General features: G+C 39.7%; 1 long non-coding RNA gene across 1 annotated transcript in view; it reads right to left on the bottom strand.

Moving 5' to 3' along the window:
* Positions 1-2,401: 2,401 nt before the first annotated feature.
* Positions 2,402-12,442, bottom strand: part of LOC113637326 — a 12,986-nt gene continuing 2,945 nt past the window's right edge. Inside the window, exons 2-3 of the long non-coding RNA XR_003439341.2 lie at positions 4,298-4,405; positions 2,402-4,209 (exon numbers count right to left, since the gene is read on the bottom strand). This is a non-coding gene — a long non-coding RNA (uncharacterized LOC113637326). The remainder of the gene's footprint in view (positions 4,210-4,297; positions 4,406-12,442) is intronic.

The raw sequence follows: 12,442 nt of genomic DNA, 5'->3' as shown, positions 1-12,442 counted from the left end.
CTCGAGGGATTAAGAGAGAAATTCTGCAGCGCCATGAGGCTTTGTGACAGTGATATTAAACTACAACCAATATGTAATGCAGGGTCAAAGGTCATCGCTATGTTTACAGGTCTTTGTATGGTTGTAATGTCTATTTTAGGTAATATCACACTACACTTCCTGACCTTTAAGTGCACTTAAGTGTGAGAATCATGTTTGACATATTATGATGTCATAAATAATTCCTTCTAATGGTTGTTCTAATGGCGATACTTTATGTTGCTTTGGTTTGTAATTTATAATGTATAATTAAATATGGGTTTTGCTTATTATTAGGTAGGGATTGTATATGTCAAAACCTCTTATGCCCCTCAGGTCTACACTAAGCATAGCAGACAAGTACGAAAATTCCATCTGTTACATTTAGTCTTTCATTGATTTTGGTCGATTTTTAGGCATAACCCCTGTAACGCCCTCTGTGACATGATCAGTGAGCCGGATGATATTCTCTTATTGTCTTTCACTAATGCTTTGTGTAATGTTGTAATGATTTTGTAATGTTCTATTTTAAAATGAGCATGTCTTTATTTCAGCCTGGTGAAAGACACATTTATCAATCAGTAAAACAGTCTGACATTCACATCTGAGAGGGAGATTTATATCCAACAGATCTTCTGCTGTGTCATCCCTAGTCTCCCTGCCAACACACACACACACACAAATACACACTGTGTTATATTGAGGAATGATATGGTGAAATAGCAGGACCTTGACCGATTTCTCAGAAATGTTCCAGATGTTGTGGTCATTGATTAGCCACTCAGTGTGTTGTTGTTTTACAGAAACACAGCAATGACTTTAGAGTGAAAAATACCAGTGTATGTTTGTGTTAGAGCTGTGTGTCTTCAGTGTGTCAATGAAGAATTCAGATTGTTCCTCTGCACAGTATCAGATTCAGGTCGGGGGCGTGGCCTAAGGTCTGAAGGCATGGCATGGACATTAGAAATGATTTAGAATTAATTTCTGTTTGAATTGAATTGATACGCATATTATCAGAGCTGTATTGAGAGCATTTTGGGTCAGGGTCCAGAAGGAGGTGCTGTACATTCACCCTCTCAGCCTCCAAAAACCTATCCAGATTTCAAAATATAACAAGTTTGTAAATTATTTATGAAAAGCGAGATGAGAAAATTTCACAGTATGTGTTGTAATAAACACATAGTGACCCGAATCAAGTAAATGTTTTGACTGAAATCTCTATTAACTGTGTGTAAGAGTTACATAGGGATCACACTCACACACACATACACACACACATACACACACACACACACACACACACACACACACACACACACACACACACACACACACACACACACACACACACTCTTTTAGGATCAGCAAATATTTCAGTGTGCGGGTGTGTGAGGTCTCTCCTCATGTGTGTGGTCTCTGCAAGCTAAATTCTGACGAATTCTGTGTGTGGGCATGTGTCTGTGGGCATGTGTGTGTGTGTGTGTGTGTGTGTGTGTTTGTGTGTGGGTGTGTGTGTGTGGTTCAGGTCATGAGACTTAGGTCTGCAGGTCGCAGGGTTAAATGAGGACACAACCGTATTTAAGGTCACATCAGTACGTCAGTGCCTCGGGTGACACCCCACGGTGTGTGTGTGTGTGTGTGTGTGTGTGTGTGTGTGTGTGTGTGTGTGTGTGTGTGTGTGTGTGTGTGTGTGTGTGTGTGTGTGTGTGTGGTAAATGGGATTGGCAGGTGCAGTGTGTATTTAGTTAGAGTGTTAAAAGATTATTACTGATTAAATACCATGAAGTGAGAAGTAAAGTATAAAACACTTACTCTGGTAACACTGAAGGAAAATAATCAACAGTGTGGAGGTGTGATGAAGCAGAGTTACTGTTTCCCATAAAACTGATTATTTTCCTCTAAAAGCACATGCCACTGTGTTTTATTCCGCTTAGCAACTTACCAATAATTCCAGTGTATACATTAATATTTATTATAATATTTATTTTTTGTAAGATTATAGATTAAGATTAAGTTAAATTTGTCATAAAATTGGTGAAAAATGGTACTTCCTGTCGTTACTTCCGGAAGAGAATGGAACTATTGTTTATAGCTGATGGGACATCAGCTATAAACAATGGTTCCCTCAGCAGCCTCTCTTTATTCTCTTGCTTCCAGTTAAAAAGAGAAAAAAAATGCAACTGAGAAACCACAAATGTAGTTTCCACAAAAGTGTAAACTCCTCTGTCCTGAAGATGTGGGAAAACAAAAAATTCCAGCTTTACCTCTGACTGGTACATAGCACTGACACTGGAGACTCCTTCCATATAAACATCTCCTTAAGAAAACTTCTCTATGATTACACACATTTTTAATCACTTTATTAGCAGTGTTGATCATTTCTTACTTAGTTTAGATTTCCATACAGGCTTAAACAGGTAACAGACTGGAGCTACTGACGCTCCTGTCAAAAAAAAAGACAAATAAAAAATTGTATATATAAGATTTCAGTCCATGCATTTATTTTTTTGGTGAACTAAACAATAATCGTACCTAATGACTTTGAGTAATTCTCAAATGGAAGAATGTATGTTTAAATAAAACCTACAGCATCACAACACAATTCAAATAAATGAACCCAGCAGGATGTTGTGATAGATTTCAGTCTGTCGTGAGGATTTCATGAGCGGTTGACGTCAGTGAAGCAGAGCTGGTCTCAGAGCGTTAACCACAGCACAGTGTTGAACAACGAGGGTCACGAGCTTGTATAGTGCGGTCGGATAATTCAGGAAAACTTTCGGTCCTTTTCCATTCTGTATTGTCTCTTACATAACAGAAACCATAAACACTCACCACAACAAGCCTCGCCTAAGAGTTTTCTCAGACAGAATGACGAGGTCTGTTTTTCTCTAATTGGTGATCAGAGTGGAGAAGAAAGCTAACGATGGCGGTGTTGTTGAAGTGTGTGCTCTGGATGACAGTGTCTCTGACCTCAGCCTGTCATTAACGTCGCTTTGCTTCTGTCTCGTTCCATGCTTTGAGTGATCTCCTGCAATAAAGCCCACGCAAATACACCGCTCACTTTTAGACATAACTACATGTTAGCATATTTAGCAAAGCCTTTTTTAGCGACATGGAGGCTTGGTGTGTTACAAGAAACATGGAAAAGCATATTTCTCACCTCCAACACAGTTAAACTTTTAAATCCTGTGAATTCCAGCTTGCTGAAAAATTATTTCTGAAACCATTTTTGTCAAATGACGCATCACTCTGTCTATTACAGAATTGAAATTAATTAGTAGAAACTGTGGTGGCTCAAGTGGTTATGGACTATTTCCATTCATTCATTTCAACCCTTTTCTTTCAGGGCAATAAAATGATCATTTCTGGTTCAGTATTTACTGTTTGTTTTGTTTTAATTACTTCATGAATGATAAAAATGGCAAAACATATGTTCCTACATCTTCATCTTCATTAAAAACTTCCACGAGCAATAAATATCAATGTTTTATCGAACATTGGCTTGCTGTTTAGTGAATCTGTAGTAAACTTGCTCAGTGTGATTTCAGTATCAGAGTCTTGATGTACAACCTTATTTATTTCAGCATTTCCATGACAACTGACATATGTTCATCATTAGCATTAGCTAAATTAACTAGCCATTCAGCACTCAGGAACTTCTACAGTTCAGTGTCCTATAATAATTAACATATCAGATATGCCTGGATTTTCAGCCATATAGCTTATAGACATTTTCACTGAAAAAACACTAACAAATTTACTGCATGTGCCGCTGACTGATGGAGACACTTTTAAATAGGAAGGTTCAAATTTCTCCAGAGAAGCAAGCAAACAATAAATATAAAGAAATTAACAATTATTTTCTTTTACATAAGAATGTGAGAAGACAGCTTTTTTCACTACTGTGTTGTGTATCAGAGAGATGCTGAAAGTGTGGATGATTTCAGATGTGGAATATTTACTCCTATAATGTGGATGGATTCTGTGATTTTTGCTGTACAACTGCTGCAAGTCAAACATTGAGACTCCTGTTGACTTTTACAATGATTAAACTGTAGGAAAGAATCTTAGCACAAAATTCTATAAAATTTGTCCTTCATGTCAGACTATATTGTGAAGCTCCTGAAGATCACAACTCCATCCTGCTGAACTGGAGGAACAGCAATGCAGCGCAGCTTTGTAGCTCTTCACCTGGAAAGAATGAAATAGTTTCACGTTGTTGTAATCGTAAATAAACTCCATGAACAGAGAGTTCCTGTACTGTTAGATAGCTACACACCTGGAAGCTGTAATTCATTTGCCCTTGCTGTCCTGATGTGGATTTCTCACTGCTGCTCATTTATTTTCTTTTGGGAAGAAAGATGGCGTTACTCGGCTCACTGTTCACCTGTTTATGACAAAAAAACACGTGCTGGTACTGGGTTTGAATAACTTTATTTAAGTAAATATAATCCTATAATCCTAGGAACAGTGATGTCCCTTCCTACTCACATGAATATTTATAGAAATGGTCTATAGTGACATCACAACCTGAGGTAATATGTAGCCCCACCCCCAGTATTCAGTGTTAAACAATTCAAGTTTCTGTTTAAAATAGACCCAAAGAGACAAATCTATAGCCTCTGAATCAAAAATGAGTTCAGAGTTTAATTAACGATGAGAGTGAGACAGTGTATGATATCGTACTTCTCTTAGAATGTTGTGAATGAATAGTGCTATGCTACATTAATTGTGAACACAATGTTCTGTTTCTTATCTAACGTTTTACTTTTACTGATACTTAACAACCCCAGCTCATGACCTGGCTGCTCTTCTCCAGATGGCAGTGTGTACAGAAGGAGACACAAACGCCCATCTGTGTTCAGTGTGAGTCTCCGGTGTTTAGCATTAGGGCTAGCACGCAGCTCTCAGGACAAACACTGCTCATCCCTAATGGACATCATTCGTCATCGTGAGTCAACAGAACCAGTGATTTGCTTTTGTAAGTGTTGTGATGCTCACAAGCTGCATCAGGTTACAGATACCCACAATGCACCTGGGTCATTATTCCACACAAAACCTGTAAGAGCTTAAAGAGTTTCTGCTGTTCGACCATGACACGAAGAAAAATGAGTCGAAAAAAATGAGGACAGTCAAAGTTTCCCCACACAGTCATAGTTTATGAATCTGAGCTAATAAGTTTACAAACATTTGGACATTAACTTGCTTGTGTAAATTTGAATGGCTTTAAGAATACATTTTAAAACTTTCAGGTAAATAAAGATTGTCAGAGGCGTGTGTTTACATAGAAGTTTACAAACTGGACCCTTGTGAACACACTGCTGTTCATTTGTCTATTTTGCTGGATTTATCAGTCGCTCCCCGAAACATGGCTGTGTTATAAATCAGTTCAGATGAAGGTCAGTGAGCAAAACTGAGTGTACGGGAGATGATGAATTTCACAGCGAGATTTCGTCATGTGTTCTTTGATTAATGCTGACTCTGAAGGCAGTGTGTGTATGTATTTGTGTTTGTGTGTGTGTGTGTGTGTGTGTAGATTAAAAGGCGTTACACGAGCAGCAACTGTTCTGTAGCTGCTTAATAAAAGCTGCTGAAGTTAAAGGACATCATCTATTATCTAAACTAAGATAATGCTATTTTTTATATACAGTAATAAAGTGTAATAATGGTATTCTTAACATATTATTAATGATAAACGCACTGCAAATAAAAGCTGTGTTTCACTCAGAGTTTATAACTGAGTTCTGTTTAAGATTCAGTCCTTCTCTCAGGAGAAGGTGTGTGGCGAGAGGGGCAGGGGCAGAAATGAAGCCTACTTGGTGTGATTTAACGCTCAGTCACACGGCTGCGCTCCAATTGCTCTAACTATGGAAACACCTGGAGGCGATTTAACTGCTGAAAGACATGTGACAAGCAAAACGTCCTCCAGAGACACAGAGGACAAAACGAGTGTCAGGAACTGAATCCGACCTGTGACACACACAGACACACACAGAGACACTCATGACCATTGGCAGGTGTTTGGCACATGGATATGGAAAGAAGAGCACAGAGTGAAAAGCTAAAAAGTGAAAAGGCTAAAAGTAACAAAGGAACAAAACAAGTTTGAATGTAAGAAAGTGAGGATTAATGTCAGAAACAGAAAGAGCTAAACTGCTAATATAAATAAATACAAAGTGACAGAGTGAAAGGTGCGACTGTGAAGAAGAAGAAAAGTAAGAGGCTAAAATTTGAATAGTCACGTGATTAAAACTGTGTGTGTGTGGGGGGGGGGGGTCGGGGGGTTAAAAGTCTGTAAAAAAGTGGTGGTTAAAATTAGATGTGAAAGAGGAGAGATGAGAAGTGAAAAGTTCAAGCATCTGAAAAGTAAAGAAGCTAAGAGGTGAAGCAGCTGAACACTGACACAGATAAAAGGAATGGAGTTCCACATTACTACCTCCAAAATCATAATACTCTTTACTACCCCAGTGTCCTCTGCTCTACTCCAACTCCCATGACTCCACCCCATGTTAAAGATCAGAACCATAATTAGCACCACTTCCTGGTTCACTGTCGCTACTGAGCTCCAAACACAGCAACAACATTGGGAACCAATTCAGTGTAATATCTGTCTCACATACTGTCTCACTCTCACTTTCAGTCACACATACTGTCTCACTTTTACTATTTGTCTCACTCTCACATACTTTCTCACTCACCATCTGACTCACTCTTACATACTGTCTCACATATCCTTTCACTCTTACCATTTGTCTCACTCTCACACACTGACTCACTCTCACATACTGTTTAACTCTCACATACTGTCTCACTCTCACATACTGTCTCACTCTCCATCTGACTCACTCTCACATACTGTCTCACTCTCACACACTGACTCACTCTCACATACTGTCTCACTCTCCATTTATCTCACTCTCACTCTGGGCAGAAGCCAAGATGTCCCTAGTCCTTGGGTCAGTAACAGTTTCTTCTAATCTGTGTGTGTGTGTGTGTGTGTGTGTGTGTGTGTGTGTGTGTGTGTGTGTGTGTGTGTGTGTGTGTTAACCTCATGTACCAGGAGGAGAGTTCATTCTGGATCACCATGACCTGATTTACAGGATGAACTTAACCCTGAACTCTGCCTGTATATAACAACAGCCTGGGAAAAGGGAAAGGGTTGAGGTTTGGGGGTGGGTGGGGCACAGGGGAGATTGTGACTAGAGGGGAGTCTGGGGGGGTCCCTGTCTAACTGCCTCTGTCTCGCTCTCACACTGTTAGGTTTTCATTAGAAGGTCATCTGGAGGTCAGACTGCCCGAGGAGAGCGGTGATTTCTCTGTGTTATTACACTGAAGGAGAATGTGTTCCATGCAGGTGAGTCACACACACGCACGCACGCGCGCGCACACACACACACACACACACACACACACACACACACACACACACACACACACACACACACACAGTCATATATATATATATATATATATATATATATATATATATATATATATATATATATATATATATATATATATACACACACACACACACACACACACACACACATATACTTAAATATACACACAGACACTCAGTTGCTGATGTTTATAAAACAGAACTTAAGACACTATAATACATCTACAGCACATCACACACATCTCAGTGTGTTTATTTTATTTAATTTTAATTGTGGTTGTTGAAATCATCACTGAAGTGACTAGCTGACACATTCACAAAACACTGGTTTTCACTCAGCTTCACTTCATTTATGTCTCGGTAAGATTTTAAACATCTGAGCTTCACACTGAGTGTATACGTGTGTAAGTTCTCTACTTTCTTCTCAGTACAGGATTCACGCACAAAACACTTCTGAGAGTTTATTTCAAAACACACTTATACTATATAATTTACGCCATTATCCTGAAGGTTTATCCTGTGGGTTTTCAGGTTATCCTGAGGGTTTTTACACTAAACTGTTGTCATCATGAGAACCTTTGTATTGCTGTTAGTTAATTGTTGTTTTGTGTGTTTTTTTTTCATATATTAGAGCTTTATGTAGCTTATTGCCATGAAGAAAGCTTTTTTAAAGCTGGATTTAGGCAGTAATTTGAAGAGAAACAGTTGATGTTTCAAGCCATAAGGAACAACGGTGACCATGTGCACTGCTATTACACAAACTGCTCCATGCAGCACACAGTCACTGATATGCCCTTTGGAGGAGCTTGGTGATCTTGTGGGCTCGTAGCAGCTGATCATTTCATCATTTAGGGTCACAGAGCAGCTTTAAGCACACCAGTGAACGATGTCGTTATTTCTTTTACCCTATTCTCCCTGTCTGAATCCCACAGAGCAATAATTTTCCTTATGTAGGTGGAAGAGAATTCATGAATTTCGAAAGCTGAAGCTTTTTGTGTCAAAGCAATGAAAAGTGATACACAGTTCAGACCAAAGTCTGCTGTGTCAAGAGTTCTGAAATATTAAACACAGTATTGATAAATTCATTTAACAATATTATTTGTATTACTTAATTTTAATATAAATATGAATTCATGTTAATGTTAATATAAATAATATTTTTGATATATATATATTTTTAATTATTTTTCTTAATTAAGGCATTCAATTTAAAATCCTTAATTTATTCTAGCATGTGTTTTTATTTAATTATTTAATTTGATTTTAGTCAGTAAATGAGTGAGTTCTTCTCACTGTGTGACTTTATGGTCATAACATTTGTGTGGCGTTGCGGTGTCGATGAGTCACGTTTATTTATATCTCAATGTTACCTGAGGTCTGAACTCAGCTCTGGTTCTGCTTCATACAGTGGAAAGATCTGTGAACAGATCTGTTCTTCACACACTTTCACACAGAATTTACTTTAATCTCTACATCAATAAAATCCTAGAACCTAATATTCAATTATTATTATTATTATTATTATTATTATTATTATTATTATTATTATTATTATTATTATTATTATTATCATCATCATCATTATCTGTGGAGTATTAGGGTTACATTAAGCAGATAAAATCTGAGTTGAGTTGACATCATTAATCTGAGTAAGACATCATTAATCTGAAATATCACAATAAACCCAGAGAGACTGTAAAAACACTGGCTCTGGCCAAATCAACCATTTGGTTCATTCTTTACTGTGGTTATTGGACAGAAGAATTCTTTCCCTGGTGAAGACAAAACACTTCACAGTTGGCCATATGATGAAGATTCACATTTTCAAAGACCTCCTCAGATTTAATACAGAGGCTTTACCATGAGATGTGATCATCAGTAAATCTCAAAATCTGTCAAAAGAATTTGCCAAAAAACAACATCCTAACAAATTTCATACAGTTCTGGAACAACATATGGACAGCTGATGAAGAAGATGAACTAGAAGAGAAAAGGGAAGAAAGGAAAGCTGATGGTTGAAGTGGAACTGCTTCTCAGGTATTTATTGATGTGAGTGCTGAGAAAAACGTTCACATGCATGCTCCAACACTCATTGGATGGAGATTCACAATGACCTAAAGTGTACTTTCCTAACATTTTCATGGCAAAGAAGTAAAATATTCAAGATATAAATCAAGTCAATCACCTGAGCTGCATTTCACTCGCTGTAAATAAACCTGAAGCTGCAGTAAAACGTGGCAGAACATCACCAGAGAAGAAAGACAGCGTCTGATGGTGTTTCAGGGCTCCACACTCAAACTAACTAACCTGCAGGTGTGTAAAATACACAGAACCCAAGACTCAACTAACACTGTGTGTGTGTGTGTGCGTGCGTGTGTGTGTGTGTGTGTGTGTGTGTGTGTGTGTGTGTGTGTGTGTGTGTGTGTGTGTGTGTGTGTGTGTGTGTGTGTGTGTGTGTGTGTGTGTGTGTATGTGTTTGTGTGTGGACAGTTGAAAAAGAAACCTTGAACAGTTTTAGGTTGATGGTAGTCTGTAACCTAGTGTTAATGTTTTTATTAATATAGATATTGAAGCATTATTTTATTTGTCAATCTGGATAAGGGGTGTCTGCCAAGAGAAACACTTTGCTCTTATTAGTATTAATAATAACAACAATTATTACAGGATCTTCTGTAATCTAGCCATGGGGGTCACAGTCCAGTGACATCTGTGCCGGTCCCAAGCCCGGATAAATAGAGAGGGTTGCGTCAGGAAGGGCATCCGGCTTAAAACATTGCCAAATTTAACCATGCGAATCGTCAGTATGAATTTCATACCTGATCGGTCGAGGCCTGGGTTAACAACGACCGCCATCGGTGCCGCTGACCTACAGGGCGCTGGTGGAAATTGGGCTACTGTTTTTTCGAAGAAGTAGAGGAGGGAGGAGAGTGCACAGACAGAGGGAGAAGAGGAAAAGTAAGATTGTAGGACTGAGAATAGGAACTCTGAATGTTGGTACTATGACAGGGAAAGGTAGAGAGCTGGCTGATATGATGGAGAAAAGGAAGGTGGATATACTGTGTGTACAGGAGACCAGGTGGAAGGGTAGCAAGGCTCGTAGTATAGGAGCAGGATTCAAGCTGATTTATTATGGTGTTCATAGTAAGAGAAATGGGGTAGGTGTGGTGGGGTAGGTTGGAGTTAAGGAAAGGAACCTTGAAGGACAGATGGTAGTGGACTTTGCTAAGAGGATGGACATGGTTGTGGTTAACACTTATTTTCAGAAGAGGGAGAAACATAGAGTGACTTACAAGAGTGGAGGTAGGAGAACACAGGTAGAGTACATCCTATGTAGAAGAGCTGAAAGAGATTAGTGACTGTAAAGTGGTAGTGGGAGAGAGTGTAGCCAGACAGCATAGGATGGTGGTGTGTAGGATGACCCTGATGGGCTGTAAGAGGAAGAGCTCAAAGAAAGAGAAGAAAACCAAGTGGTGGAAGCTGAAAAAGGAGGAATGTTGGGAGGAATTTAGACAGAAGTTGATGCAGGCTCTGGATGGTCAGGTAGTGGTGCCAGATGACTGGGAAACTACAGCAGAAGTGATCAGGGAGACAGGGAGAAAGGTGCTAGGTGTGTCCTCTGGAAGGAGGAAAGAAGATAAGGAGATTTGGTGGTGGAATGAGGAAGTTCAGGATAGTATCCAGAGGAAGAGATTAGCCAAGAAGTGGGACATGGACAGGACTGAAGAAAATAGACAGGAATACAAGGAGTTACAGCATAGAGTGAAGAGGGAGGTGTCTAAGGCCAAGCAGAAGGTATAAGACGAGTTGTACACTAGGTTAGACACTAGAGAAGGAGAGAAGGACTTGTACAGGTTAGCTAGGCAGAGCGATCGGGAAGGATGTGCAGCAAGTTAGAATTATTAAGGATAGAGATGGAAGGGTGTGCACAAGTGAGGAGAGTGTACAGAGGAGATGGAAGGAATACTTTGAGGAGCTGATGAATGAGGAAAATGAGAGGGAAAAAAGAGTTGAAGTCTTGGAAGTGTCTAGGAGAGGCAGCAGTGGAATTTTTATCTAGTTTGTTCAACAGGGTTTTAGAGTGAGAGGATGCCTGAGGAATGGAGAAGGAGTGTGTTAGTGCCGATCTTTATGAATAAGGGTGACGTGCAGAGTTGCAGCAACTATAGGGGGATAAAGATGATGAGTAATACAATGAATCTGTGGGAAAGAGTAGTGGAAGCTAGGTTAAGGAAGGTAGTGGAAATTTCTGAGCAGCAGTATGGCTTCATGCCCAAAAAGAGCACAACAGATGCAATTTTTGCTCTGAGAATATTGATGCAGAAGTATAGGGATGGTCAGAGGGAGTTGCACTGTGTGTTTGTAGACTTGGAGAAAGCGTATGACAGGGTGCCAAGAGAAGAGCTGTGGTACTGTATGAGGAAGTCAGGAGTAGCAGAGAAGTATGTTAGAGTGGTGCAGGACATGTATGAGAGGAGCAGGATAGTGGTGAGGTGTGCTGTAGATCAGACAGAGGAGTTCAAAGTGGAGGTGGGACTGCATCAGGGATCGGCTCTGAGCCCCTTCCTGTTTGCTATAGTGATGGACCAGTTGTCAGAGGAGGTCAGACAGGAGTCTCCTTGGACAATGATGTTTGCAGATGACATTGTGATCTGTAGTGAGAGCAGGAAGCAGGTGGAGGAAAACCTGGAGAGGTGGAGGTTTGCGCTGGAGAGAAGAGGAATGAAAGTTGGTCATAGTAAGACTGAGTACATGTGTGTGAATGAAAGGGAGGGAAGTGGAACAGTAAGGTTACAGGGTGAAGAGGTGAAGAAGGTACAGGAGTTTAAGTACTTGGGGTCAACAGTCCAGAGTAACGGAGAGAGTCGGAAGGAGGTAAAGAAACGAGCGCAGCCAGGTTGGAATGGGTGGAGAAAGGTGTCAGGAGTTCTGTGTGATAGGAAAATATCAGTGAGAATCAAAGGGAAGGTGTACAGGACAGTGGTGAGACCGGCCATGCTGTATGGTTTAGAGACAGTGTCACTG

The sequence above is a fragment of the Tachysurus fulvidraco genome, chromosome 22, assembly GCF_022655615.1.
Source record: "Tachysurus fulvidraco isolate hzauxx_2018 chromosome 22, HZAU_PFXX_2.0, whole genome shotgun sequence".
Classification (NCBI taxonomy): domain Eukaryota; kingdom Metazoa; phylum Chordata; class Actinopteri; order Siluriformes; family Bagridae; genus Tachysurus; species Tachysurus fulvidraco.
This window is presented reverse-complemented; position numbering and strand designations above follow the sequence as displayed.